The following is a 6000-nucleotide window of genomic DNA, read 5'->3' as shown; positions in this document are numbered from 1 at the left end:
TACATAAAACCTTGTATTTTATTCTGTTAACCTCCAACAAAGTCTAGACAAAGTCAGTTGCTTCTGCCCTGACAGGAAAATCTACCACTGTCCCAGAAACTGTATGAGGGGCTGAGTCAGGATTTCAGAAGCCAAGTTGCATAGAGACAAACTGAAATACCTTCAAAAACCAACCAAAAAAAAAAGTGTGAATTAAACGTTACTCAGTTAGTGGCTGGGAAAACTGCCTTTCCTGAGTGCCTTGAGGTGAGTATGTTTTCTAACATAAGACTGTATCTTAAGGTTTTAATTCTTAGTTAGAGCTACCTCTGATTTCCTTTTCAAGATGGGCCATTTATTGATTCCTCTGGGGCTGATGTTTTTCAATTAGGATGATATTGAAATTCATTTTCTGTTATTTTGGGTATGATTAAAAGACATTTTTCTTCAGAACACAATTTGAAAACAAATGTGGAATAAAATTTGCTATTTTGATATTACTCCAGCTACAAGCAACATAAATATCAGCTTAAATTAGCCTAATTGAGTCAGCTTATAATTAAGTTTCTGGACAATGAAGCTTTTCCCCTCTGTATCAATCTCTACCTCTAAGGGACAATTTGAAAAGGAGATTCTGATTTTCTAGTTAGACTAGGTAACAATATATTAAGTATTAATATTATATACTTGTCTCTAGATCTGTAGCTCACATGCAGTTTGAATTGCTTCAATCTGAACTTGTTTCAGTTTTGTGACTTTATTTTATTACTTTAAAATAATGGTGGTCTTATTTTATACTTTGTGTCTTTATATATTTTTGGGGGGAATTTTTCTGACATAAATAAAAAGAAATGTTGCTAGTCCGTCCACCTTAACGTGATTATAAATTGGTGCTTTTTGTTGTGTGTTTTCACTGTTTCCCAACATCTTAAATTGTTTTTTATGAAAACAAAACAAAAATCTGGTCAGCTTGTCATGCTGCCACAAGATGTCATGAGAAGCCGCTCTGTGAGTCCTCACAGTCAGCGAAATGGAGTGGTTGTTCTGGAACAGTATGTTCTGAAAGCATCTCATTTCACAGCTAATGCTGTGTCTCAGTTTCTTGAATAAACTGTTTCATATTAGGATTCTGCTTGAAACGAAAGTGACTAGCGACTGAGTAAACTATCTTCTAACATACCTTGAAGCAGCAGAGGTAAAAGTGTCTTGAGGTTTCTGAGGTGTAGCATGCCTTGTAACATAAAGCACTGTAGAACTGAAAGGTTCTGTATGTAGCAACCACAGTTGTGCATATTGGCAAAGGACTGGTTTCTGGTTTGGTTTTTGTAGGGTTTTTTTTTCCCCTGTGAATTTGCTCCAATAAAAGGAGAAATGTGTTTCCAGGAACTGGAAAGGACTTTTTCCCAGTAAATCCAGGAATGTCCCAAAGTCTCTGCACTTTGCTTCTGCTTTTAAACTCCCAGCTGAATTTCCTCTTTGAAATTAACACATTAGCTTGAAAAAGCCTGAAAGCTTGAAAAGCAGCTTTGCAATGTTCCATCCCATGCAACTGTAAAGGAGAAGGTGTTTGGAGAAGATGTTTGGTGTTGTCTAAGCTTGCCAGAGGGAAACTCAGCAGAGAATTAAGTTACTCGGATCTCACACACACACCGTGCGTCATGATGAACTTTTTGATGAAATGTTTTACAGAGTGCAGTCCTGTCAGAACTTTGTTTTATCTCCCATTTAGTTCAGCGAGATCTGTGTGCGTAGTGCCAAAGTACTGAATGTGTTTTAGTGGACTTTATCTAACTTACTTCTCTATAAGCTAGACATGAAATGTACTAAAATACAAGGAGAGTTCTTGAAGGGCCATGTGGGAGCAGTATTGACCCCCAAGTTGTATGTCAAGGCGAGTCAGAGAGGCTGAGCAAAACAGCGTCACAAAGTAACCACAGCTTTCTGGTACGAGAGATTAAAAATCTCTTGGGCTAAGTGTCCAAAATCAGTTGCAGGACAGTATTTTTCTCGGAATCCAAGGCCCTAAGGGCCAACAAACATTAGTTGGTCTGCAAAGTTTGACAGAGAAAGACCTTGCTTCAGAAGATTGCAGAAAGCTGGCAGGATGTGAAAAGTTAGGGAAGGTTCCAGCTAATCCAGTAATTTGGATTCTGGACACAAAATGCTCACCAAGGCAGACTTAATAAAACATTAAAATAAGCCTAGAAGCCTGAATAAATATGTGGTGTCCATCAAAAGTCCCCAGATACAGTGTTGATTCTGTTTGAACGTGTATTTTCCCCTGAAGATATTTAATTGAACTTAAACTGGTGTGGGACTGAGTTTGTTGTGATTGATTCATTCCTTATTAGAAAACAAAATCACTTTGATGTATGTGAATGAGCAGTTCTATTTCTTGTGCTCTGTGAATTGTCTTCCCAGTTGAGCTGAGTACTTCACAGGCTGGAGTTCTCCATGAGTGGTGCACACCTCAGCAGGCACAGCACATTTATTGTCCATATGGAGGTGAATAGAACTGACAACTAAATAATTTTAATATCTTTCTAGGCAAGAGTCTTCCAGGGCTCCAACTTCAGGCAAATCTGAAGGTAATTAACTATTCACAGACCCAGAGCTGTCCTGGGAGGTGAGAAAACATATTATATGAAGCTGAATGCTTGAAGTATCAAAGCTTTACAGTGCTCAGGGTTGTGATGGACTCTCAGACTGTACGGTTTGATGGGCAGCACTGGAGAGAGCATATTTTCACTGGATATTTGCAGGACATGTCTATTCCACCCGTTGAAGGACCATCAGTGTTGTATCTGGTAAAGATTTCAGAGTGTATAGAGAGCTGTACTGTCACTGCTTTCTGGGTAAAGGGTCAGGGGTGCTTTTCCCTGCACACGTGGCACTATAGCAAAGGTCAGATTTTCCATTTTTAATGGTTATGGCAGGTGCCTACTCTGTTCAAGAAGAGAGTTTTATTACAGCTGTTATGTCTAGCAGAAGTTAATATGTTCTATAGGTATACAGATACAACCACACAGAGTTTAGTCTGGGTTGAAGTTAACATGAATGTACTGGAATCTTTATTTAAGTTTTTTATGTTTTAGGTTTTACTAAATTTGAAGCTAATATTTTAGTGCACATAAAATGGGGAATTACTTTTTCACTGTTAGCCAGAAGTTGATAGTGGGCTCTGCAATTTAACAATGATGTTCTCCTCTCTTAGCTGTATATCGTTACAATCCTAGGAAATGAGCTTCATGATTTCCAAAATACACAGAAGTCCATAACCAAGTCCAGTGTAAGTATGGCATAATAGGGCTTTTTTAAAAGCAAGTTTTAATTTCTTTTGTTTTTTAAGTTATGAAGTGCAATGGATTTTCTAATTTAGAAAGCATATGTTATGAATTCATTTTGTGTTAATAACCTTTTAAAATGATTCATTATTTCTAAATGCTTTTTATTGCTGAATATATTGTTGCCACAACTGCTGTCAGTGACAGTATAACTTACAGTAGAGATATGAGAGACTGAAACTGCAAATGAGAAGTGGTGACAAAAGCTAGAAATAAGGCATCATTTTCTATTCAGCTTTCCTTTTATATGGAGGAAAGGTATTCCACATTTATAAGGATTATATTGTTGCTTTTCAGATGTGATTCAAAGATACATATTGAAAGAGGGAAAGTATAAAACATCGTGTCATTAGGAATTCTAGTTCCATTCAAATAGGAAATCCTTAAAGAATGCCTTTGGGTCATGAACAGCATTTCCATTTGTGGAGAAAAATGTAAGAATAGTTTTCTGAAAGTCTATATAAAATGAACATTCCCTTTTGAACCCTTTATTCATTCAATTTCTGGGCACATTTGAAAAATCATTGAAGAATTAATAGAAGCTATGTGAAAAATAACATTAAAAAAACCCTCAGTGAAATTCCAATGTTTTTTGCATTATTCAGAGTTTAGTTTTTGAGTGAAGTAACTGTTGATTTCAATAGACCTGAACTCATTAGTTGAATATACCTCAAGGAGGACCTACTTTTCCTTTCATTTACTCCAGGGGAGATGAAGACTGACACCCCAGACCTTGGTGGCATTACTGTGCATAGACCTAGGAAGAGAATGGGTGAACAGAGTATCTATTGTCATAAGCAAGGGATGGTTTTTTAAGAGAAAAGGATCTCAGTTTCTGGATTTGAATGTATTATAGAAAACCTCAACATCAGAATATTTCTGCTAAGTGTGTTGAACACGTGAAGTTCTAAAACATTACATATGTGAGGTTATGCATGCACATCCTGTGAACAGAGGCATGAAAATATCAGTGAAAAGCAGACTTTTTTGCATCTACTACTGTATTTACGGTTTCATAATCTGAGAATGTTGCACATTTGCAATGCTGAAAAGATGATGAGTGACAATGCAACATAAATGTCAACAATGATGTCAGTGCTGCATCACAGCATATTTGTCTTTTGAGTTCTGTTTGTCATTTTAAAAATTTATTAACATCTCTTGATATTTGTAGCAGATTGATTAGATTATGAACTAACTCTGGTAGGAACAGAGATGCTCTGAGCTGTATCACTTCTGGACATGAACTGGTTGATCATTGTGACACTGAGCTGTACTCTTTGGCCTCACTTTCTCATGTCAGCAGCAGCACAGGGATCTGCAAGGATGACAGTCATTACTCCATTACTCCTGAATGGTTTCCCTTTTTTTTTTGTAACAGTGTTTATGATGGTTTTTATAGCTTAATTTATCAATACATTAAAGAGAAACATGAATATTTGATTTTTTTTTTCCCCATGAAGCCAGGAAATTGGGAGTTCATTTTATATTAAAGCAATGTGATTCATACTTTCCTTGAAGAACTCCAGAGTTAAACATCTTCGATCTTCTGTAAAATGCAGAAAGGAATCACTCCAGGGTTTGCCAAGAAACTGGGGTGCTTTGTTTAAAAAGATTGTAAGGAAAAGTTTTAGATGTTTTGGAATATTTCCCTATTTCTTGGCTAAGCTGTATGTATTCATTTATTTATAGTAAATTCCCTGTTTTCTGTGATTGCAAAGTTTACTGCAAGTAGCCCTGTGTCTTTCCTGTAAAGAACAGGAATGCAATCCCATTCTCGAAAGCGGCATTTGGCTGTTTCCTCTCCTCTTGTGGTAAAAGACTGTATGCAGCTGTAATGCAGCTGCGCTGAGTGCAGTGGGGAGCACAGGGGCAACCTGCTTCACTGCACAGCCCACATCTGTCTTTGGAAAAGTTCCAAGTGCCAGGAAGCATACTGAGGCCATATGTCAGCAAAGCGGAGTTCAGAGCAGGTTGAGTTGAAAGCATTAGTTTAATTTCTAGCACAGTTTTTGAGGCAGTTGAGCCTGGATCATTAAGAACAAAAGTCTTCTCTGAATTACCACTATGTGTCAGCAGCTGCTTGAGAACTTTGAGCAAACCTGGAAATCTCTTCCCCAGAAGCATGTTTAACTCGCACAACTGTCAGGACTTACTGTACTTCATAAATTTTTGTAAGTTACCTGCTTTATATGTTAAAAAATTAAGAGTGTGCATAGCGCTGCCTTTGTAACTGATCTGTAGTGAAGGGACATTTCTTCTGTGAGCAATCTGGTATCTCCCATATCTCTCCTGTGAGACCTGGCACATAGACAGTACATTGTCTTTAAAACACTTCATCACTTCTTAATTCTTTTTGAGTTTTGGAGCACTGAATGAATGGACTGTTTGAATGTATTAAGCTAGACAATAGCTTAATATGAGAAAGATGGCAGCTTTTTGATGTGATTCTTAACCAAGAAAACAGATTGATCCTTTTCTATTTATCTAATTAAGGGAGCAATATAAATCAAATAGGAAAAGCTTAAATTGTTCATCTCAGTCCTTGGTTGACCTGCATCAGGCAGAGATTAATCTCACATTTGAGGTTGGATGGGACTACTTGAGACCATCCGATTCAACCTCCTGCTCAAAGCAGGGTCACCTCAAGCAGGTTGCCCAGGGCTGTGTCCAGTCA

The sequence above is a fragment of the Antrostomus carolinensis genome, unplaced genomic scaffold (genome assembly GCF_000700745.2).
Source record: "Antrostomus carolinensis isolate BGI_N321 unplaced genomic scaffold, ASM70074v2 scaffold51447, whole genome shotgun sequence".
Classification (NCBI taxonomy): Eukaryota; Metazoa; Chordata; class Aves; order Caprimulgiformes; family Caprimulgidae; genus Antrostomus; species Antrostomus carolinensis.
The sequence above is the reverse complement of the archived record's forward strand: the minus strand, read 5'-3'. Positions refer to the sequence as shown.